Source organism: Stenella coeruleoalba, assembly GCF_951394435.1.
Source record: "Stenella coeruleoalba genome assembly, chromosome: 6".
NCBI classification, from domain to species: Eukaryota; Metazoa; Chordata; class Mammalia; order Artiodactyla; family Delphinidae; genus Stenella; species Stenella coeruleoalba.
In genome coordinates this window covers 62069295-62095712 of record NC_137151.1, presented here as the reverse complement: position 1 = coordinate 62095712, position 26418 = coordinate 62069295, and the positions used below count along the sequence as shown (strand labels likewise).

The window sequence follows — 26418 nt, the reverse complement described above, 5'->3', positions numbered from 1 at the left end:
TGTTTGTTTTATAGATCCTTTTTTCAATTTCCCTTTGGAGACTACCATACATCTGATACAATATGGAAACAATGGCTATATCCAGTGCAACATATGGTCTCTTTGCAGATCTTAATTAATACATATTGATTAATATTAATGCATATTACTTATTCATCTACCTAATTGAAAACACAATTCAAAATCTTGTTCTCCTGTGATATAACATTTAATGTGTCCTATGACTGACACACAGGAAAGAATTACCTGTAGTGGATCATGACTAAGTATCACTTTTGGAAGAATGAGCAGATTCCACCAGAATCTATGTCTGTGCCAGTGTCTCTGTGGCAGAAGCAGAGCACAATCTTATATACATTTCTGTTTGGTGTGTTGCACTGAAGAGTTTAACACATGTTTAACACACACTCTAGAAATTCTGAGTAATTTCGTAAAGGTGAGGTCAGTAAACACCCAGAATAATATAGCCTTAAAGACAGTTATTATCTATTCGACACCTAACAAAACCAATACTTTAAATGACAAAGCATGGTTTTTATGTGGTCATTGGATATTGACATGTTCATTGATGGGGGGAATCATGTGAAATCGTATTCAGCTGAAATTTATGGTGACGTTGAGGAAATCTTAGTCAGTTCATTCTTAGGGAAGAAGTAAAAAGCATGCCCAGATTCACTTTGAAGAAATCTGTTTAATCATGATCAATAATAAATAAACAAGAGAAATCTGAGGTCAAATGAATCTACATTTTAAAACTTTGAGTCTGCACGTCCTGGACTAACTTTAAAACAATAACAACAACAAAACTACTACTGTTTGTCAAGCAACTAGAATATTCGACACTTTATATTTAAACTGACAAATGCACAGAAAGTTTGTGTCGGCATATCTAATTAAAATGAATTTTGAGAGCATATTATTGGTTCACAAATGTGCATATTACCCTGGAGTTCAAAACCAGATTGTCTTTTCCATCTTTAGTGTTAACCTAAGAAAATCCTTTTGAAAGAAAATCAGGGATCTGTGAATGAATGAACCTCTGATTTCACATGTAAACTTCTGTGTGCATTTTTATAAGGAGAAGAGTCATAGTTTCATGGGAAACAGAAACTTTCGAATGTTACCAATTCTGGTGATGTCAAGAATGACTAACTATACCATTAAATCAACTGTGTAAATATATATCATTCTGTCAGCTTCTCCTGTGGGTTTTATAACGACAGCCTCACCACACGTAATTCAATGCCTTTCATCTAGTGGGTTCTCAGTATATGTTTGCTATTGATAATGATGACAATAGTCCAAGCCATGATCTCATTTTCCAAACTGCCATCCTCTCTTTATTCTCAAGTTCCCCTTAGGCCAGCCAGGTTTTAATTCCCTCTCATCTTGGCAATAAACCTGTCATTGTGATCAGATCAGACATAACATTTTCCAAGGCTAGCACACAAATTCCTTCTTCTGCATGCAAGCTTGCCTCATTCTTGATCCTATCCTTGATGACAAGAAGGTCATCTTGTGTATCATCTGTCCATTTGTAGACCAAATGGTCTACAAGGACAGGTCATCTAAATTTTGCCAAGTTTATTTTGTAACCCACTGCCTAGTTCATGATTAAGACAGAGATGACAAATTTTTCATCTCAACAGCAGGAGGAATATGCTTTTTCTTTCCTTCCAAAACAGGTTATTATAGAATTTTAAAATGTGAGTCAAAGAAGAAATATCTAACGCATTGAGAATAGACCTGGTCCACAGCATAAAAGTTTTCATGAAGCTCCACATATGCTTCTCTTCTTAAGTCTATGAGAAATATGTACCTAAATATTTGTTCTTCTTCTTCCTAAGAATGAGTTAGATTTTAACAATTTTATCTATATCTCTAACAATGCATTTTATTCATTTAAATAAGAAAAAAAGCAACAAAAATCTTGTAAACATAATCAAATGAATGTTTACAATCTGGACCATATATATACCACTGTTCTTAAGCTATGCCTAAGGTATAAATATAGGAAAATTGTTTTTTTTTTTTTTTTAATTTACTTATTTATCCTTGGCTGAGTTGGGTCTTCGTTGCAGTGCACGGGCTTCTCATCTTGGTGGCCTCTCTTGTTGTGGAGCACGAGCTCTAGGCACCCAGGCCTCAGTAGTTGGGGCACACAGACTCAGTAGTTGTGGCTCCTGGGCTCTAGAGCGCAGGCTCAGTAGTTGTGGCACACGGGCTTAGTTGCTCCACGGCATGCGGGATCCTCCCGGACCAGGGCTCGAACCCATGTCCCCTGCATTGGTAGGCGGATTCTTAACCACTGCACCACCAGGGAAGCCCAGGAAAATTGTTTCTTAACTGATAATTTTTTTATAGAAAATTGCAGTGTTTTGGATGTCTATAGTTTAGCTTTTTATTATATGTCATGTATGCTTGCTCTAATTATTTAAATGTTACAGGAGTATGGGTTTAATATATAAGAAACCCATCATGATCCCACCCCATAAAAGAGAGCTACAATTACCAGTTTGGCATACATTAGCAATATAGTCATGTATTATCATTTTAATAATATGAGATAATTATTCACACAAACACAATTTTGCCACTTTCTTTTTTTACTTAATAATATTTACTTGATATATTTCCATATCCCGTGCATTAGAACTACCTCATTCTTTTATTAAAGAGCTATATAATATTCCATTATGTATTTACTATAATTTATTAAACCAATACATTATTGACAGGTATTTGGAAGGTTTCCTATTTTTCACGCTTCATCAATTTATCAGTGAACATCTTTTACGCACCGATATGAGTGTTTCTGTAGAATAACTTCAGCGAGATAGAAGATTCAAAGGAATTAATGTTTTAGTAAATATTACCTAATACCCTCAGAAAACACCGTAAAGAATTTACATGTCTACTGATAGTAAATAAGAGAATCTGTTCTGCACACTTGCTAATGTTTTTAAAATCATGCAAAAACAATTTTTTAAAGCTGGGGTTACAAACCCAGATGACTTCAGGGCCAGAGAGATAACAAAATATGTGAAATAGCAAAAAATAAGAAAATGAAAAGTAGTGGAAATTCAGCAAATTTAATGTTTTAAAAAGCCAACCCTGATAGCCAGAAAATATATATCTTCAGTTTTCAGGCTGCCAGTTTTCAGCCCTGTCTTAATGGAATATGTTTGTTTTAATTCTTTACTTTAAAACATAGATAGTTCTTTACTAAAGAAACCAGTACAATTTGTGATAAGATCATTTCACCACACATGTTATTTTTACTGTATTTTCTTTCTTTACATTTTTTTTCAAGTTTTACAGTTATGAGAAGAATTAATTGTCTCCTAGATCTAGGATTCATTTTATGTGGTATTGACTTCATCAACATAAATCTTCATAATAGACACGTTGAAAACAGTAAAAAGCATAGTCATACTTGCCCATTCATAAATACAATTTAAAAATTCTTGTCAACTTGGTGTAAAGCTTTCACATTTACATATGTTCATTTTAATACTCATTATTCATATACCAGCAATAGAGGGAAAGAAAAGGAAATACACTACTTGTTCTGAACATAAGCAATATTCTGCTAAGATTTATATTTGACCTAGTGAAACATCCTTGAGAAGAAAAAAGAAATCCCATTATTTTACTTTGACAAAAAACAGAAGAGGAAAATTTTAGTTTCCTTTTGATAATGGTGGTTATCTTGTGGTCTGTGGGAAAGGGTGAAGGCCAGGGAGAAAATTAGTTCTGCTCTCATTTTTCTAGTCCCACTGCATCAATAAACCTCTGGAGTTTCAACATAGAGCACATAATGTGAGCGTGAGGCAGCTTGGCCTCTGTTAGCACTTTGTTATGCCCTTTAACCTTACTGATTTTCAAGTAGACGTGGCTAAATAAGGGATTCGCATTGTTACGGGATGAATCAAAAAGTAGATTTCAAAGCAGAATGAGTTTCCCAATCAGTCTCACATGAGGGTGATGCTGATTAAAAGGAGAGTTTGGAAACACTCATGTCATTATAATTACACTTTTGTGTTTCTGACTGTTACTTATGCTGTATTTATTGCTTTAGAAATCTAGAAAGTAGAATACCTAGAGATAAAATTAAGCATAAAATTGCAGCCATTTTTCCAACACTTCCCATTTATATTTAACAGAAAGGCTGAAGCTACCATCTCTGCTGGCTGTAAAAGAAACTAGTTATATGATGTTGACAACTGGAAATCAAACCTGTGTTGAAGAAACTTCCCTAAATGTTTGTCTTCAAGATATACCATATTATCCTGTTCTGAAAAATCATTTTGGAGACTAAAAGAACTTTAAAACTAAGAGATTTTTTTAGGTGTTCTGAAATAGGTTCCATCTGTTAGTTTTAATTTTTTCTTAATATATGAGGCCATGTGAGAAATACCGCATACCACATATTCATTTCTTTTGATTCTTACAGGTAATCATGAGTGAGATAAAAATAACAGTTTCAGGAAATGTATGCCTTAGAGTGGGACATAATTGTCCAAGAGTAACACAAATTTTTAGATGTTTATTTTTGGCTTGATGTTAAAAACCTAAAAAACCAACTAAATTAGAATCAGCTCTACTTAAAATGAAGCAGGGGCAGGAAAACATAAAGTTATAACATTTTGTAAGAAAAAAAAATCCAAGAGGGCCTCCTTATTCATCATGTTCATAAAGATTTTTTAAAAACTAATTAGAAGAGAAAAATTCCTTTCCAACATCTGATGTTATATTTAGATATATACTTTCAAATTTTCCCTGAAAACAACACCAAAACACAGCTTGTGGGCTTCCCTGGTGGCGCAGTGGTTGAGCGTCCGCCTGCCGATGCGGGGGACGCGGGTTCGTGCCCCGGTCCGCGGAGCGGCTGGGCCCGTGAGCCATGGCCGCTGAGCCTGCGCGTCCGGAGCCTGTGCTCAACGGCGGGAGAGGCCACAGCAGTGAGAGGCCCGCGTACCGCAAAAAAAAAAAACAAAACACAGCTTGTAAATATTTTATTATTCATTCATTTGTGTACCATTTGTCCTTATACAAACCAGGAAGATGACATTCCTTTACATTTTCCCTACATTCTTTGTCTGAAATTACAGAAAACTAGAAATGTGATTTTATTAAAATTAGGAGAGTCATTCACTATAAGGTAATCAAACATTTGAATGGAATTTTCTCTCGGGTTTAGACTTCTGGTTCTTCTATCAATTAGTATTAATACTGATTGGCAGATATCCCAGTGCGTATGTAAACTGGGCAACTCCTTGAAAAGGGAATTTTTAAAGGACTTTCAAGTTCTGAGCTTGTAGAATTGGGATGCACAAACACACTCTATCCTCAAAATTTCATTAGCTTTGAAAAGTTATGCTCCCTTTTATAAATCCTCATAGATCTTTTTGTCTAAGACAATGTTGCATTTTAAGTACCTTTGGGAAACTATAAGCATGCATGTTAAAACTTCATTTCCTCATGATTTAAAACCATTTGCAATAATGAAAGTTACTTTAATATGAATTTTTTTCTCTATTGCTTTCTATTTTTCTCTCTCAAATTCCCTCTAACTCTCATACACATCAAGTTTAGTAAACAAGAGAGAGAGGATTTTCCACCTTAATCTACATTTTTAATCACTTCACAACCAACTTCATAAATGTGGATAAGAGTTTGTTAAAATTTTACTTTCAACAGAGTTTACTTTCAACAGAGTTTAAGTTCAACAGAGAGTTCCTATATGGATAAAAAGGATATGGATAAAAATATGGATAAAAAGGCATATTCCTTGCCCTTGCAAAACTTCAGAGCAATGGTCTTCAAGCATGGTAAACTATACATTCCCACCAGCAAAAACAAGTTTCTGCATGCACTGCAATCCTATATATGTATGTATATGCATTTATATATAATATAATGTATTATTGTACAAATATATTATCTCAATTGTATAAATACTTAAACATAGAAATTAGAAATGAGGAACAAACAGAAATAGAGATACTAATATTTTTACTTTGCTTCTCAAAAGATCTTCTTGTTCACCCCATAGGTTATACTTTGGAGCTCACTGGTCTTGAGGGGAGGATAACACGTAAATAGATAATTTGAAAAAAAAAAGCTGTTGATAATCTGATAGTAAACATAAGGAGCTAGAACATGGAAAAAGCTCTGAAAAAAACTTTTCTGCTTGAGGAGTCACTAGATCTAATCCTTTCAGTATAAAGAGGAACTAGTGAAGCAACAAAAAGAGAGGAGAGGATGAACAGAACAGCATTCCAACCAGAAAAAGCATCTATATCAAGGCACAAAGGTATGGAACCAAGGGGGTGAGTATAAGAGTTCAGGATGATGAAATGTAGAATCAAGGTTGAGCACGGTGAGCGAAGATGCTGAAGAAGAATGCAAAAAGCAGGTACTTGAGACAAGTGGCTTGGATCTTATCAATGTATGGGACATTGCTGAAGAAATGCAGGAGGGTGAATGAAGGTCATGGTCAGACATTTGTTTTAGATTGAGCCTCCGGGGACCTGTATTGAGAACGGATTTGAAGGGACACAAGAGGAATCAGAGAAACTCATCAACAGGCTATCACTTTATCCAGCTGAGCAATGAAGAGCAGCAGAATTAAAGCAGTGCAGCTCTCAGGAAGGGATGAGAAGTAGCATGAAGAAAAGACTTAGTCAAATTTGGTCGTGGTTTTCTGGAAATGACTGATGAGTGAGAAGCTTCCTGACTTACATGACTGGCTATTTTTAAATGAGATGGTCAACACAGTAGCAGGAAAAAGTTTGAGACATAGAGGAGATAAACAAATATTTTAAAATTAAGATTTACATGAAAATTATGAACATTTAGTGTCCATCAACAGATGAATGTATAAAGATGTGGTATATATATACAATGGAATACTACTTCAGCCATAAAAAAGAATGAAATTTTGCCATTCACAACAACATGGATGGACTTGGAGGGCATTTGCTAGATGAAATAAATCAGACAGATATTACTTATATGTAAAATCTAAAAAATAAAAAGACTAGTGAATATAACAAAAAAGAAATAGACTCACAGATATAGAGAGCAGACTAGTGGTTACCAGTGGGGAGAGGGAAGGAGGGAAGGGCAATATAGGGGTAGGGGATTAATAGACATATTATGCATAAAATAAATAAGCTACAAGGATATATTGTACAGGGAATATAACCAACATTTTATAATGACTAAAATTGGAAAATAACCTTTAAAAATTGTGAATGACTATGTTGTACTCCTGAAACTTATATAGTATTGTACATCAACTATACCTCAATAGAAAAAAACACTATGAACATTTAGAAATTAACAATACAAATCACTTCCCATTCTACTTTTTAAAAAAAATCTGTTTTCAAATGCTATTTATAACATTTACCTTATTATACAATAATTTAAAATATTTTATTTAATTTCTCTGTCTTTGGTTTACTTTAATGCTCCTTTTATATATTTAATTTATATTTTCTCCACTTTTTCATGTCTATTTTTCTCATCTAACATATGATGAGTATTTTTCTTATTAAAATTTCTCATAAATGAAATTTCAGTGGATGTGTCATATTATATCTTCTGGATGTACCACAATTTTTAAAACAATTCTCCTATTATAGAACACGCTTATTATTTTCAATGATTCAAACAATTATATGTAATTCTATGATATATTTGGTTTTGTCTGGAAATGTATTGTTTACGATAAGAAAGCATAAGCATATGAAAGTTTAACATATTTTGCTACTAATGTATTTCCGTCAACAGTATACGTCAGTGAAACAGATATGCAATAAAAAAATCTGTGCTGGTTTGATAGACATAAAATTATAACACTTTATTCCCATTCCTTTGAGTACTGTTAAAGATGAAGTTTTTTATATGTTTATCAGCTGCTTATATTTCACTTTTATGCATGTTGTTCTATTATTTTAGCCCATTTTTCTATTGGAGTCCTATTGATGTTCATATTAATTGGTGAATTTCCTTAAATAATAAGGCTAATCACCCTTCACTGTCATCTATGAAATAAATAATGTTTTAAGTAGTTGGCTATTTATTTTTTTATGTAGTTTATGATTTCCTATCCCTTCCTATTCCATATTTTAAATTATCTTTTTTTGTAATAATAAGATGTATTTTCAGGAAATTTGGAGACTACTGAAAAACACCAAAAACGCAATTAATTAAATTTACACCCAACCACACAGACCTAATCACTTCTATTATACGTACATGTGTATATGTGCATACACCCATACACATATGCATTTATATAATCATCCTTTCTTACATGCATATACATCATTTAAGAGCATAAATGACATCATACTGTAAAAGCTGTTTTATAGCCTACTTTTTCACTTATTGGTATATTTCAGATGTCACCAATAATAATAAAACATGCTGTGGAACACCTTTATTTTAACCATCTCAGGATATTACTTTACATGGATATTTAATAATTTATTTAATTACTTCATTATTTTCAGACATGCAGATGTTTCCCATTTTCATTATTTTAAATATTATATTTAAGGATTTTTTTGATGTGGACCATTTTTAAAGTCTTTATTAAAATTTGTTACAATATTGCTTCTGATTTTTGTTTTGTTTTTTTGGCCACAAGGCATGTGGGATCTTAGCTCCCTGACCAGGATTGAACCTGCACCCCCTGCACTGGAAGGCAAAGTCTTCACCACTGGACCGCCAGGGATGTCCCTAAATATTATCTTAATAAATGTCTTTGTATACATAGTTTTGTGTTCATAATTGATTGTTTCATTAAGGTTTGTAAATATTTGGAGTTCCTAAGAATATGTAAGGAGTACGATTATTTGACACATAATGACAAATGGTCTTTGAGAAAAGTTGAAACAATTTACTTGTCCACCTTTGCAGTATGATACAGTTCATTTCTCCACATCTTCACCAATAATAATCCACTTTTGTGTTTACAATGTACCAGACTTTATCTTCTTCTACTTAATTGATAGAGTATCTGAACATTAGAAAGTTCGCTTAAATCCTCACAGATAAGTAAAGAATGAACTCAAAGTTCAGTCTGACCTTAAAATGATGCTCTCTGTCAGTATGCTACATTATTTCCCAAAGTTTTTATGTTTTTATGACCATTACACATCAAATGTTTTTGATTACTTGTTATTTTAACATTATTTTTTAAATTTAGAGCTGACCAGAACACCTTTTGTAAAAAGTTCCCACAAGGCCTTGCTAATTACCTTAATGAAGTTTATATTTTCTTAATGATATCTAACAATTCTCCATACTTTAATAATATTGACTGTTTGTATCTTATATATATAGTGAATATTTTTCAAGATTTTTTAATTTAAGTTTAATTTGGAGCATTTTAAAAATATATGTCAATGATTTCCAATCAAAACCCCAGAAGAATTGGGGTTTTTTAGATATTGACAAGATGATTTTAAAATGCATAGGACAAAGCAATTTTGAAAAAGAAGAGGGCACACACTATCTGATCTCAAGACTTACTACAGAGCTACAGGAATCAAGACTGTGATAATGGGAAAAATTACAAATACATACATCAGTGGGACAAAATAGAGAGACCAGAAATAGATCCACACAAATATGATTGATTTTTGACAAAAGTGCAGAGGCAATTTAAAGGAGAAGAGAGAGTCTTCAAGAAAAATAGTGATGAAACAGTTGGATGTCTGTATGCAAAATATTGAACCTCAGTCTCTAACCTTATACAAAAATTTACTCAAAATTGATCATATACCTAAATGTAAAACATGACATTATAAAATATTTAGAAGAAAAATAGGTGAAATCTTTATGACCTTGGGATAGGCAAAGAGCTCTTAGATACAACACCAAAATCCTAATTCATAAAAGAAAAAAATTCATAAATGTGACTTCATCAAAGTTAAAAACTCTTACTCTGTAAAAGAAAAAAGTCAAGAATACAAAAAACGAGCCACAAAGGAGAAAATATTTGCAAATTCCACATCTCCCAAAGGATTTTTATCCAGAGTATTTATAAAGAACTCTCAAAACTAAACAATAAAAACAACTCAATAAAAAAAATCAGGCAAAAAAAAAAAATATATATATATACAAAGAACTCTTAAAACTCAACAATAAGAAAAAAAGATTAAAAAATGGGGCAAAGACCTGAACAGACACCTCACCAAAGATATACAGATGGCAAATAGCATATGAAAAGATGTTCCACATCATATATCATCAGAAAAATGCAAATTTTAAAAATGAGATACCACTATACACCTATTAGAATGGCCAAAATCCAAAACACTGACAATACCAAATGCTGACAAGGATGTGGAGCAATAGGAACTCTTCATTGCTCCTGGGAATGCAGAATGGTACAGGCACTTTGGAAGACAGTTTGGCAGTTTCTTACAAAACTAAACATACTCTTACCATATGACTTAACAATTATTTACCCAAAGGGGTTGGAAACTTATGTCCATGAAAAAATCTGCAAGTGAATGTTTCTAGGAACTTTATTCATAATTACCAAAACTTAGATAACCTTTAGTAGGTGAATGGATAAAAAAGTGTGGTACATCCAGACAATGGAATATTTTTTAGTGATAAAAATAAATGTGGCTTTTCAGCCACAAAAAGACAGGGAGGAAACGTCAATGCATATTATCAAGTGAAAGAAGACAACCTGAGAAGGCTATGTACTATACTCTTCCAAGTATATGACATTCTGGAAAAGGCAAAAACTATGCAGACAGTAAAAAATCAGTGGTTGCCAGGGATTGAGGGTGGGAAGGAAAGATAAGTAGGTGGGGCACAAAGGACTCGGAGGGTAGTGAAAATATTTTGTATTATACTACAGTGATGGATACATGTCGTTATACATTTACCCAAACGCATACAATGTACACCACCAAGAATGAAACCTAATGTAAACCATGGACTTTGGGCGATGTGTCAATGTAGGTTCATCAGGTATAACAAAAGGTATAACAAAGCTACCACTCTGGTGAAGGATGTTGATAATGGGGGAAGCTATGCATGTGTATGGGGTGGGGAATATATGGAAAATCTCTGTACCTTCCTCTCAATTTTGCTGTGAACCTAAAACTGCTCTAAATAATTAAGACTTTTAAAAAAATTGGACAAAATATTTGAACAAACACTTCACAAAAGTATATATGTATATAGATGGTGAATAAGCACAAGTAAAAATGCTCAATATTATTATTTATTAAGGACACACAAATTAAAAACCACAACAATTAGAATGGCTAGAATAAAATAAATTAAATTAAAACTGGAAGGCTTCCCTGGTGACGCAGTGGTTGAGAATCTGCCTGCCAATGCAGGGGACACGGGTTCAAGCCCTGGTCTGGGAAGATCCCACATGCCGCGGAGCAACTGGGCCCGTGAGCCACAACTGCTGAGCCTGCGTGTCTAGAGCCTGTGCTCCGCAACAAGAGAGGCCGCGACAGTGAGAGGCCCGTGCACCGCGATGAAGAGTGGCCCCACTTGCCGCAACTAGAGAAAGCCCTCGCACAGAAACGAAGACCCAACACAGCCAAAACTAAATTAATTAATTAATTAATTAAAAAAAAAAACTGGCAATACCAAATACTGGTAAATGTGTGGAGCAGTGTGAATGTTCATACATTACTGATGGAAACGCAAGAGGATATAAGCCATTTTGGAATACATTTTTGTAGTGTCTTAGAAAGTTATAAACCTAACATGTGACACACAATCCCACCAAAGCAGTTACCCATGATAAACAAAAACTTAGCTTCTCACAAAAAATTCTACTTGGATCCTTATAGCAGCTTTATTCAAAACATCAAAATCTAAACAACCCAAATGTCCTTTAATGGATAAACAAACTGTGATACATCTATACAATGGAATACTACTTAGTAATAATAAGGAAAAAACTATTGAAATATGCAACAACATAAATCTATCTCAAATGCATTTTAATTAAGGGAAAGAGGCCGGATGCAAAAGATTACATTCTGTATGTTTCCACTGATATGACATTCTGGAAAAGGCAAAACTATAGTGACCTATACAGATCAGTTGCCAGGGATTAGGATGGGCAGGGGCCAACAAGGGGCACCTCAAGGGAATTTTGGGGGTGATGAAACTGTTCTGTATCTTTTTTTCTTTTCTTTTTTTTTTTTTTTTGCGGTACGTGGGCCTCTCACTGTTGTGGCCTCTCCCGTTGCGGAGCACAGGCTCCGGACGCGCAGGCTCAGCAGCCATGGCTCACGAGCCCAGCCGCTCCGTGGCATATGGGATCTTCCCGGACCGGGGCACGAACCCGCGTCCCCTGCATCGGCAGGCGGACTCTCAACCACTGCGCCACCAGAGAAGCTCTGTTCTGTATCTTGATTGTGGTGAAGTACATGACTGTGCAATTGTCAAATCTCATGAAACTGTACACCAAGAAGAGTAAATTTTATTGTTTGTAAATATAAAAATGAATAAATCATTTTTCTTTTGCTTTCTTGCATTGCTTAAGTGCTTTCCTAAACCCAAAGCACATAAATACCTGTGAGCTATTGAATTTACTGAATGTTCAATAATAATTTAAACATTTGAAAATATTTAAAGTAATTTTAAATCTTTTAAAATATTTTAAATCTATCCGCAATTTACTTCAGTATAGTATGATGTATAGATCTCACCTTATCTTTCCCCACGTAGTTAAAGAATTGTTCTAGTACCTTCTTCTAAGTAAGCCATTGTCCTTCCCTGCTTCTCCCCATTCAAAGTGCCTTCTTTATCAGACACGAATTAATTATGTGTACTTGGGGTTGTTAACAGCCTTTCATTGGAAGGCCTCCCCCATTGACTGATGATTATTTCTTTGTTGCATGTTATGATCACGTGTATATCGTGTCTGTTTTTGGACTTTGTATTTCCATTGCTCTGATGATTTGGTTTTGTGTCAGTCCTTACTAGGCATTGATATCCTGTAGACATAGACATGTGTGTGTAATGTGTAATTCTGTAGTTTAATCAAAGAACAGGGTTGGAGTCACTGCCATCTATGTCATTCATAATCTTAAGAGTGGCTTTGCTTGATCAGGGAGAGCCAGGAGGGTGGATGAGCAGTAAGCTGAGGGTGGGTCTCTAGGGAGCACTATCATGTGAGCACGAGTGAAATATCAAGACCTTTCGTGGGCAAGCTGTTTGGCCCCGGCAGTGTTTATTGCTTTCAGTCAGCTGATTTCGCTCATTTATATTACCTATGGCTGCCTATTGGTATTTGAGTTGGGATTCCTGACTTTGTGAAAGAACAGAGAAAGAAGAGCCTGTGAAAGGGGACTTTATAAAAGCGTCTCCAAGGTATGAGGCAAACCAAGAGGGAGGGGTGTCACAGCAGCCCAGGGAGTGAAAGAAGAAAAATGAAGTTAACAATGTCAAATACCCCTGAGAGAACCAGTCAAGATAAGGGCTGCAGGTCATCTGAGACTTTAGAGAGAGCATGCTCTGTTAAATGGGGTTAGAAATCAGATCTTACTGTGCTGAGGAGTGGCTGAACCTTGGAGGCTGGAGATAACCGCAGCTATGGAGAGTCTGAATGAGCTGGGGAGTAGAGAAATTGGATGGCAGCAGCAAGTGAAATCTAGTGAAGGGAGAGGCCAGCTTGCTTCTGTTTGCTGATTTATTTTTTGGATAGAAGTTTGAAGAGCATGTACAGGTTGAAGAAAAAGGGCCAGCAAAGAAGAAAAAGTTGAAGATAAAGGACATAAGGGAAATTAATGGCAAAAGCCTCAGCATCAGTGATAGGGAATAAAATCAAATCCACGCTTTGCCTTGAATAGCAGGAAGGACTCCTGATCCCTTAAGATTGGAGGAAAGAAAGAATGGTGATAGATGTTGATGTTTGGTGCTGGAGGGAATTGCAAGGCTGCACAAGTAGTTTCCGCAAAATGACCTTACTTTTCTTGTCAAAACAGCAGGTGCACTGAGAGTGAAGGGGAGAGATTGCATGGCTTGTGTGGGGTGATATGGTTTTGAAATGGTGGCTGACCACAGTCAGGGTGAAAGGATTAGCGAATGCTACTGAGGGGCTGACTCAGATTAGAAAACCATCTATCTGCAGAGGGGTATAATTTGCTCCTGGAGCACTCATGTGCCTGTATGTAAGAAAAGAGATTTCCCCTATGGATTCAGGTTTGCATGTACACTGTAAAAAGGACAGACTAAGAAATGTGGAGGGTGAGCTGCTGGTGTCCACGCCGAATTCCAAGTTAAGACTTGGGGAACATGGAAGTATCCATGAATTCAAGAAAAAAAAAGTGAGAGGAAAAGGGTTTATTCATTTGCAACTCCTGACAATCTTATGTTTTTACCTTATTTTTCCTTTTCCCTAATTTTCTCACTCATTCCGTTAGACACATTTTAGATACAAGGCCAGGTATAAGCAAATAAAAGGGAACTAAAAACAAATACAGATGGTCAGAAGTGAGTTTCACTTTAACAAAGGGGGCTGGAATTTAAAGGGTCTCAGTTGAGTTTTAATGGAGAACAAGATGCTGTAGGTGGTTGGGAGGTTGTTGATATGGAGTGGATGCTTATTGAGGTTGTGACTGTTAGGATTTGATCAGTGGTTCTCATCTGGGGATGAGACAAAGGGACATTGGGCAATGTCTGGAGACATTTTTGGTTTTCACGACTTGTGGGGTGGAGTACTACTGGCGACTACTGCCCGGGAGGCTGCTAAACATCCTACAGTGCACAGGACAGCCCCTCAACAAAAAATTATGCCATCAAAGTGTCAGTAGTGCTGAGGTTGAGAAACCTGGATTAGACAGATCATTTATAAGAATGATGGAAAAGGAGAATGGTAGGAAGTCATTTGGAGAACCACTGAAGAAAGGTGGAGAGGGAGGAACAACCCAGAACATGGGCATGCCAGGTGATGTGAGATTCAAAGGTGTACATTTGTGTGTGGTGGTTTGTGAGAGGACGCAAGAGTCATTATTTGGAAGAGTCCATGGGGAACTGGATTTGTGGTACAAATCTGCAAAATATTCCTGGGTTTAACTTTTGTAAAGCACATATACGGAAGATGAAAGTGAGCGAATTTAAGGGAAAGCATTTGCTATTTTCTACTTGCTTTTGAAAAGTCATGTTTTAGTTACCCTTAAACGAGAGTTTCTAGTTCTTTCTTTCAAAGTCTCTAGATAAATCTAACAAAGATTAATGTTGGTTTGGGAGGAATCTATCTCTGACACAGTGACATTAATAAGAAGTCTTTGTTTTTCCCATAATCTTCCACTAGTCCTCTGCAACTCTTATTTTTTCTTTTCTTTTGGTTTTCCCAAAACAGACAATACTGTTGTGCTGGTTGCCTCTGTATGGTCAGCTTCACAGAGCTGACCATCTCTTCTGTCTACAATACAGCATGTTATATATACCCACTGCCTTGGTTTAATTAAGATAGGTCTTCTAAACAATCGTGACCTTTACTTTGTACTTCTTTTACTACTTCAATACTGGCCATCTATTTCCTTTAGATGATAATACTATTTATAATACCTGTCTTTTGGAAGATTAAAGGAATTGTGATACTTAATAGGTTTTGAAACCTCTTAATCTAAATTTTGTTCTTTTGGATGGCTAGATATTCCTTTCACATTGACTTATTAACAACGAAAAAACTGATTTAACTACTTTTCTGCACATCAAGTTGGCTAAACTTTTCAATTTTATCCAGTAAAGTCAAAACTGAATGGCTTTTAAGATAATGTCAATTTATGTGATGAGTTCATCTATAGTGCAGACTCCAAAAAATGGGCAGGGTTATCTGGCCTGTAAACAACTCCAGAATCTTGTGCTCAGCACCTAATGGTTCACAGAAAAATTCCAACCAGATTACCATCAAAAGAAACCTGATGACTCATTTGTTGAAGATCACAAATAGATTGATTTATTTTAATTTCCAAATCTCCACACTTCTTCTAATAAATCAAATGTACAACGAAACACATGTCTTTTAAAAAATTAGTGTACTATGTGAATGAGGTGGTGTTTAAATAATTTCCTTCTGTCTTCAATCCCAGTACTCTGTACTCTCCCAAAATGATAATAAGACTGATGATAGAACAATAAAAAAATTATATAGAGTCTTCTAGCACCATGAATCATCTATATATATTATCATAGAGATCCTTAACTATTAGGTTTATAATATTTATTCAATTCTAAAAAATGGATTGATTTTCCCCCATACACAGATGGATAGTTACAGTCTTTATCCTTTAGTAAGTGAATGGATGAATCCATGTTCAGTTGTATATTTCTTTATTGCAAACACTTTGACAGTATTTCATGTACATGTAGTAAATGTATTATCATTTAAAAAAGTCTTTTCTTTCCAGCGAAACTGAAATACATACTAGTTATTTTACGTACATTAAAATGATATTTACCTTAGCAAATGATGATTTAGAAAACTTACCATCAGATGCTATATTTCACTATACTTGCTTTTAGTTGGCACGATGTGGGGTAAAGTGACATCTATCTCCTTTGTACAAATTATGTAGTACTAGGTTATTAGGCGCTTTAAAAATTCTACCCCTCCTTACTTTCTATGTTCTTTACCTGTTTTCTTTTTCTCCATAGCACCATCACCATCTAATGTAACATATAATTAACTTTGTTTTTTATTGATTGTATATTTCCACCCTTTAGAATGTAATTTCCACTAAGGCAAGGATATTGGTGTATTTTATTCACTGCTGTTGCCCCCATGCACATAGCAGGCAATTGATAAATATTTGTTGAATGATTGTAGTTCTTATATAAATTAATTTAACCACTTTAATGGAATAATTAAGAAAGGGGTGTCTTCACTGACTTTTCAAAAAGATGTTTACTATTTTTAATTACTTGACTTGCTTTAACTTCTTAAGACATGACCTTTCTAAAAGCTCTTTGTGAGAAGCAGAGTGCTATGCGATTCCATTTCCAACAGAGTTTGGACTCCCACTCCACTGCAAATCTCTTTACTTATCCAGCTATTTGCATATGGATTCCTTAGGGGTTTATATCATTCAAACCTACATTACAAGCATTGCAAATCTACTTGCCTTTCTAGGTCATTGGGGAAATGATTTAATTCTCTGGTGAGCTTAATAAAGTTGCCTGTACAGGAATAAGAAAAACCAAGTAGGCAATGCTCACCTTTGTTCTTTTCATGTGTTTGCATAACTATTTTCTACAACATTAAATTTGCAGTTGTGGCAAAAAAGAGACTTTTCTTTCTTAGAATCTCATATTACTTACTTGTGGTGTACCTGAAGAGCTACTTTAATAAAAGGTCATTTGAGTGTGGGTTGTAACGGAGCATCATTCCCATTGGTATTAACTCTCAGTATTGTAGGCTAATAAAAGCCATAATGTGAAAATATGAATAATCCCCAAATAATTCCCATTGTGCTTTAGAATTCATTACATGCCCTTTTAAATCTAGCCTGTCTTTTTAATTATGTGTTGCTTGTGTTAATAATAAAATTAATTTCCGAGAAACATATTGGTTCGGCAATTCTCGAGAACAAGAACCATATCTTATTCATTTTGAAACAACCAAAGCAGCACTCAGCCATTGTCTTGCATATGGTAAGTCCTAAATAAATTTTGAATGAATATATTCTTGGATGAGTGAGGAAAACAAGTAGATATTGAAGGCAAGCCTGACCAAGGCAATAAAAATAAAACGATCATTACAGAGAACAGAGTAGTGGTTACCAGAGAGGAAGGGGCTGGGAGGCGGTTGGAGGCATGGGGAATGGGTAAGGAAGGTCAACTCTATGGTAACAGACAGAAACTAAATTTTTTATGGTGAGCATGCTGTGTTGTACACAGAAGCAGAAATATAATGTTGTACACATGCATCTTACATAATGTTATACACATGCATCTTACATAATGTTATAAACCAATGTTATCTCAATAAAGATAAATAAATAAACATACAAAACAAATAAAAATAAATAAATAAGAATCATTAATACATTTCATTTAAAATCATGAATATTTGATATTGGGTCCCACAATATAAAGAAGTCAGAAATCATTCACTTTCTCAAGCTATCCCATTAGAATGAGCCATTTTAACCTACGTTGTAACTCAAACTTCCAAATGAATATTTTACATTTGTTTACTATTATAAAAAGCTGTTTAATGAGAGTAGGCTTATTTTGCTTTTCTTTTCTAGACATATGATTCTAACAACTTAGAAAAGTTTCTCAAATATCTTTTTGTTCATTCATATCAACTGTCATTTTATTGAGGTCACATTTTCTGGCAAGAGTAAAATTTCTTTCACTGTACTTGGGAAAGTTGGGGAGTGGGATTCTAAGAATTTTAGAAGGATTGCTGATCAGCTATCCTTCTAAACTATATGTATATATGTGTGTATGTTGTAACCAAAGATACAAAAGAAATAAAAAATTTGCTAAATAGGTGTACATTCCTTAAGAAATCAAAAATAAAATTTTATAGGAATGCCTAACATTTATATTTATGCTAACAGTGTTACCCTTTAAAAAAGAAGAAAATTTTAATAACCAATGGATTCTCTACTAAAACAATATTTTCTTGTAACCATCCCAATTGAATGAAATAATACATTTCTGGTATAAATGAATTTCTAAAAATTTTGAAAAGATCTTTTAAAAAATATGTATTTTATATAAGAGCATTTTTCCTTATTATCCAATTACACATTAGCAATAACAACACGGAGCAGTGACACAGTTATATCTCAGATCTGTAAAAGCATGAAAATAATAATGTATGCTAACCTTGAGATCTTATGAACGCCAGTATCTTCCTGAAGAATCTATGCCTCTGAAAACATCTTTTCAGTCTGTTGATATCTCCTTATTTTTTCCTTATAAAAGAAAATATGTTTCAATATGTTACATAACGTTATATTTTCAAAGAGTAAAGCTGATGACAGGGTGTAAATATAATGTGACACAGAGGAAAATCAATAGGAATCTTGGAATATAAATAAGGCATTAAATTTAGAACTGAATGATCATACCGTATATAAATTAGTGCAGAAAGAACATTCATCTTAGAAAAATGTAGTAAATTTCTAATCATTCATACATGTTCATTCATTTATTTACCTATTATTCAATCAACAACTGTTACTATGGATAAGAAATTAAAGGCATTTTATCTTATCAATCAGCATTACACTAGATTTAAATAACTTTCTAGTCTCCAGGAGATTCGTATCTTCAAGACACAAAAATAAACAGGAAAATCAAAATATTGTAGCTAGATAGTTGATGAAAATCACAATGAATATTTATTATGATTAGTGCAATAATTTAAAGAGATGATAAAATCCTGGCAGCAATTACGTGCTTTTATTTCCCCAGACTAAAATATGTATAATTACTTTTCCTAAAGATTAATAAACTTTCCATTCTAATATGTTAAGATAAATCATTATGTCCATATACAAGTGTAACAATTTTCCTTAAACATGATGTAGAGAAACTTGTGAAGTGTGGTTCATTTATTGTGTTTCCACAATAGCCAGAAATGAACTATTACTGATCATAGCCAATAACAATAGCTAATGTAGAAATACTGTAAATGGGTTATTGAATGAAGAAATAGACTGAGCAAACAATTTATGCTGATGGCATTCAAACAAGCTTAGAACATCAAAAATCCCTAAGAAAAAAATTGTCTCAGGACAATTGTGTCTCCAGGAGCTTCTTTCTCCATTTAAACTTTACGTGTGTCTACACGGATACGCACGGTTACTTGGCAGAACAAACTAGAATACCTGCAGTACTCACTACACCACTATTTGAGTGGGACTGCAGTCCCATGGGTGGCCTTAGCAGTGACAAGTGACATCTGGGACTGATTTGTGGACACATATAACTATCTCAGGTACTATGAAAAATATTCAAGGAGGGTGACATTTATGGAAGACTTGGAATATGTATACTAATGTAAATGTAACATCATTTGTCCTCACAAATCTTTTGTTGTGCTCATCTAAAGAACCTCAGTTTCTGATTATGAGTTCTGTGAAAAACAAAATTGACACAAACCTATATTATCATTTTAAAATGTGCACCTAACACTTATGGTTTATATCTAGTCTTTACTAATACCTGGGGTTCAATTGAGAAATTCCCTGAGAACCAGTTTTCATTTTTAGAAATTTCTGCAATGTCACAGGGCTGGAGGGAAAGGTGAACACCACCTCTCCTAGTTCCAGGCCCTATGGCTTCCCGGTTGCCCACGTACATTACTGCAAATCAACTTACAAATCCCAGCAGCCATTCAGAGTGGCAAGTGAGGGTCAAGGCTCTCTCCTGTGTTTGTCAACATTTTCTCTAAAGGGCACCTTTAGCAGGTCAATGAGGCACAGACTCTTGCTGGCATGTTTTAATCAATAGCCATGCTAGACTTCACTGAGGTCACTGAAGGTCACATCTCAGTGGTGGCCTTGACTGAGCTATAAGATCAGCTTGTGTTGTTTATAGTGGATGATTCAGTGGTTAGATATAACGAATTTTAACTTGTTTAAAACACTCTTAACTGTTGCCATCTCTAAAAAAATAACTTTCTTGCAAATGTGGGGATTTTGAGAATACACTTGTTCCTCCAAGGATCAGGGAGTTCGAGACCCCCAAGCTGATCACTTCTGCAAGTCTGGAAGCCTGCTTCATCTCAGTTTCAGTATGTCAAAAGGAAATACTCTATGAACACAAATGAAGAAAGGTGAATTAGCTGTTCAGGTTTTCTAAGGCGATAATACGACTGGTAAGTTCAGGGCAATAGTTTAGTTATATTTGCAATTGCATCTCGAAATACAGTATTGCATAATTAATATGCCTGCAACCAGCAAAAGCATCTTTCACTCTGAAGGACAACTTCCTGACAGAAGCAAAGGGCCTAGGGCAAAGGAATCTAGCAGGAAAGACCAATCTGCCATGTACAGTTTGGCCCTATTTTTTTTTTAGAGGTTTTTTTTTTTTTTTGCGGTACATGGGCCTCTCACTGCTGTGGCCTCTCCCACTGCGGAGCACAGGCTCTGGACACGCAGGACCAGCAGCCATGGCTCACGGGCCCAGCCGCTCCGCGGCACGTGGGATCCTCCCGGACCAGGGCACGAACCTGTGTCCCCTGCATCGGCAGGCGGGCTCCCAACCACTGCGCCACCAGGGAAGCCCTGGCCCTATTTTTTTTAAGAGAATAAAACACCACTGACAATCACATTGATTCTATTTAGAATGATTTCTTAAGTAACAATACCACTTCAATTTTGTACCTTCATACACCTGATAAAGTGCGGTTATCAAAATATATGCAGCCCTTAATCCACTATTTAACAAACAACAAAATAATTAATTTCCATTTTTTCCTAATATGTGTTGAACTATAATGAAGAGTATCACATGACCAAAAAAGTTTCTAAAATGATGATAGCACTTAGTCATTCCATTTCAGTAAAAGTGGGGACAAGAGTTATCAAAAGAAATTAAATCAGTCCTAGTTAGGCTATTTACATATCAGGTGGTCACCATGGGATTTTTCCACTCAATCAGCTGTGCTCCAAAGTGTGCAAACAATTCTCTGAAAGAGTTCAGATAGATCTCTATTTAAAGACATGGGAAAAGACATAACTATAATTACTAGGAATTTGCAAGAACTATAAGAAAATTTGGGTGAAAATTTAGGTAAAAATTTTAAAAACCTAAAGGAGTAGATAATTTCCCAGAAAATTGTAAATTAGCAAGACTGACCCAAGAAAAGGTGCAAACCTGACTAGACAGATTATCATAAAAGAGATTGAAAAGATGTTTCAGATTCTACCATCGCAAGAGCAATGTATCAGTAAGGTATGGGGAAGCCTTAAAGAATCTTTGTGACGAAAAGTCTCCGATAAACCGTACACTTCATCAACAAAATTTTCTTGACCTCTACACATTTTTCTGTTGTCCCACTCATGTTCACATTTCCCCACTTACTGAATTTAGGGTCCGTTATTCATCATTGTAATCTCTTCCTCACATATACACTCACCATGAAGGACTTTTTCTCTCTTTTTCAAATCAATGTGACCAAAAAAAAAAAAAAAATCAGCTAGTTAACTCTCTTCCTACTATGAACCTGCCTCTAGTAGCTGAACGGATGATAATGACTAGAGAAAATGTAGGCTATTGCAAGTGGGTCCCCAGTAGTCGTGCCTGACAATCTAATATCACATTTCCCTTATTAATTCATAATTCAACTCTATGATACCATGAAAAGGCACCTTTACTTCTTTTCAACTGTCCAACATTTCTTCTCATCTTTTCCATCTCGGTTTATGATATTGCTTCTAAGAAAATTGATAGAACTCCAGGGCCTGGAACTTCTTTCCTTCTTCCTACTATATTCCATGTACTCTTGATATTTGTACCCATATAGTCTGCCTTCAATCCTGTTATGATGGAGAAACTGTTCTTTCTCCCACCTAAGGTCATCTCCTTCTCTTAAGCTTTGGATTCTAATTTCCTCTCACCAATTCTAGGTCTTTGCTACTTTAACGATCCCCTCTTTCTTCTGCATCATCATTTCCCCCCTATTTTACTCTATTATTCCCTTTGTCTGCAAATATGTTGTAATATCTCCAAACTTAAAAATAAATTCCCTTTCTATCATTTCCCCATCTCACTATCACTATTTCTCCACTCCGTTTTGTAGCAACTTCCCAAGAGAAGGTATTCTCCATTTCTCAGATGTAATTCTATATTGAACTCCCCAAAATTAGACTGTGGAACTGGTCCACAGTTCCACTGAAATAGCATTTATCAAGGTCATCAGTGAATTTGAATATTACCAAATCCAATGGTAAATTTTCAGTCCTTATCTTCAATATCTCAAGAGATTTTGACTCAGATTTTCAGTTCAGTCTTGAGCTATTTCTTTACCTGGCTTGCAACATACCATGCACAGAGTAGGGTTTTCTCCTACCTCATTTACTGCCCTTCCTCAACCTTCCTGCCTGATTTCTTCCATTCTTCCTAACCTCTAAATCCTCTCATGGATTGAGGTCTGAGACTTTTCTATCTGACCCTTTCCTAAGAAAGCAGATCTGGTCCTATGTCTTTAAATACCACCATTTATTTGTGATTCTCAAATTTAGATATGTAGCCTGAACCTCTTCTCAGAATTTTAGATTTTTATACACACTGCCTACTCTAATCTACAGCTCCACTTAAATGGCTAATAGGCTTTTCAAATTTTAACATGTCAAAAAATAATTAAAAAATGAAAGAAAGATGGAAGGAAGGAAGAGAAAGAAAGAAAGAGAGAGAGAGAGAAAGAAAGAAAGAGAAAGATAACAAATCTCAGGCTTCCTCCTCTTACTTCAGTCTTACCCATTTTAGTAAATGACATCACCATTTACCCAATGACTCATATTAAAAACCTAACTCTTTGAGAAATGGCTAATTCTAGGATTGGGACAGGGTAAATACAAGATGAACCTGAATCATCTTACAGTAATGAAAAGTAAGAAAGGGAAAGAAAAAAGGATAGGCACATGAGAAGTCTATGTCATGTGAGAAGGACAGAAGGACTGACCTGAAAGAACTCTCAATGGTCAAAGTTGGACTAATTTAAGCAATAAAAATTAATGACAGTATTAGATTATAACCCAAAGAATAAAATGAATATCTGTGAGTCTATAATGATATAAATAAATGACTAAATAAATAAATAGGAGAGAAGGAACAAATCTTCCTTACATTAAATTCTGTGATATGATATTTACGACGTCACATAAAAATGCATGTGTGTCTGCATAAGAGAGAATTATTCAAGGAAACCAATTTTGAAGCACAGAATAGTTTTTGGACATTGGGTCCACATTTTTTTTCAAGCAGAAACCAACTTTTAAATATAAAATTGATTGCAGGGCTCCTTAATTTCACAAGGAAAATACAGAATTGCTGCTAGAATTGATCAGATTCCCAAGAAATGCATAAATTCTTACAGATGGTCCTAGGAACATAGCTAAATTGCAGACTGTGTTAGTCAGTGTACTTTCATGCTCAGCTGCAGAAAATAGAAATTAAACTTAAAAAAAGAAAAAGCAATATCCACTGACAGAAGTAAAAGAGGAAGATCTTTACAGACTTGTTCCCTCCACTTTCAGTTAATGAAGCAGTCTACAGTATCTATTTTAATTGTTTTGATTCTCCTGCATGGAAACCACACAGTCACTATTCTGCAGGGTAGGAATGCCTAAATAATGTCTTGCAGGGTTGCTGGCGCTGCCCTGACAACTTCCATTCTCTTAAAAGAAATGAGAAAAAACCACATATTTGTTACTTAAGAATATGTTCTTCTCTGCCACTGTTAAGATATAAGGAGCCTCACCAAAATTTCCCTGTAGAAAGTGCCCAGCACCTAATTACTACTTAATGTGTTTATATACTTTCTCCACATTTCAGGAATATTGCATGTAGTGGCAGACAGAAATGGGGTATATATAATTATGTATTTAATCTGACCCCAAATTAGTCTGCTTGCAACACCAAGGAGCTCACTGGCTAATGTCAAGTATGCGTGGATGAAGAAAAGAAAAAGTCTAGGGCTTCCCTGGTGGCGCAGTGGTTGAGAGTCCGCCTGCCGATGCAGGGGACACGGGTTCGTGCCCCAGTCCGGGAAGATCCCACATGCTGCAGAGCGGCTGGGCCTGTGAGCCATGGCTGCTGAGCCTCTGTGTCCGGAGCCTGTGCTCTGCAACAGGAGAGCCACAAAAAGTCTTGATGTCATATGAGGAAATTTTTTTACAGAAGTCTATCTATTGATAGACTTCATGATAGATGACTTAATAATAAAGTGATTTTACCATAAAGTGAATAATGACTGAACACTGAGTGAAGATTTTTACAGATATGAGTAGAGAAATGAAGATTCAACGCAGTTCGAGAGAAATATTAGTGGCATGACAATGTAATAAAAAGTGTTTAGGCTCTGGAGTACCAAAAAACAGAGGTTGACATCTTTTGATGTTTTCATCTTTCTTCTGTGACTTTGGGCAAATTACATAATATCAGTTTCTTCATCTATTGAATGGGCTTATGAACTCTGATTTTGCATTTTGTAGGGAAGTCAGTAGGCAAGGCAGTCAGGAAATGCAATTTTCAGAGGAAGGGCAGAGACTGAACATAAATGGGCACATAGTTGACACACTAAGACAATCCTCATGAAAACATGAGCTATTTCACCATCTGAGCTGTTAGAGCCAGGGTTGGAAAAGACTGCTCCTTGTCTTCAAGAATATGGTGCTAGAGGGGGAACCTTCAAGATGACGGAGCAGTAAGACGTGGAGATCACCTTTCTCCCCACAAATACATCAAAAATACATCTACAGGGCTTCCCTGGTGGCGCAGTTGTTGAGAGTCTGCCTGACGATGCAGGGGACACGGGTTCGTGCCCCAGTCCGGGAAGATCCCACATGCCGCGGAGCGGCTGGGCCTGTGAGCCATGGCCGCTGAGCCTGTGCATCCGGAGCCTGTGCTCCGCAATGGGAGAGGCCACAACAGTGAGAGGCCCGTGTACCCAAAAAAAAAAAAAAAAAGAAAATACGTCTACATGTGGAACAACTGTTACAGAACACCTACTGAATGTGGCCAGAAGACCTCAGACTTCCCAAAAGGCAAGAAAATCCCCACGTACCTGGGTAGGGCAAAAGAAAAAAGAAAAAACAGAGACAAAAGAATAGGGACTGGACCTGAACCTCTGGGAGGGAGCTGTGAAGGAGGAAAAGTTTCCACACACTAGGAAGCCCCTTCACTGGCGGAGACAGAGGGTGGATGGGGGGGAGCCATGGAGGAGAGTGCAGCTACAGGGGTGCAGAGGGCAAAGCGGAGAGATCCCTGCACAGAGGATCAGTGCCAAGCAGCACTCACCAGCCTGAGAGGCTTGTCTGCTCACCTGCAGGTGTGGGTGGGGCCTGGGAGCTGAGGCTCGGGCTTCAGAGGTCAGATCCCAGGGAGAGGACTGGGGTTGGCCGTGTGAATACAGCCTGAAGGGGGCTAGTGTGCCACAGCTAGCTGGGAGGGAGTCCGGGAAAAACTCTGGAACTGCCTAAAAGCCAAGAGACCATTGTTTTGTGGTGCACGAGGAGAGGGGATTCCTTCCCTGTCTGCCCACAGAAGGTAGAGCACCGCCTAAATGAGCTCCAGAGATGGGTGTGAGCCGTGTCTATCAGCTCGGACCCCAGAGATGGGCATGAACCGCTAACACTGCTGCTGCAGCCACCAAGAATCCATGTGCAAGCACAGGTCACTATCCACACCCCTGCCCCCAGGAGCCTGTGCAGCCAG

The 26418-nt window shown here is 36.0% G+C and overlaps 1 protein-coding gene across 4 annotated transcripts in view; it reads right to left on the bottom strand.

Moving 5' to 3' along the window:
- CSRNP3 (cysteine and serine rich nuclear protein 3) overlaps positions 1-26418 on the bottom strand; it is a 189224-nt gene that overhangs the window by 124558 nt on the left and 38248 nt on the right. For all 4 annotated transcript variants that reach the window (XM_079925138.1, XM_079925137.1, XM_079925139.1 and 1 more), the window contains exon 3: positions 18859-18947. The gene's annotated coding sequence lies outside the window, so the exon portion shown is untranslated. The remainder of the gene's footprint in view (positions 1-18858; positions 18948-26418) is intronic.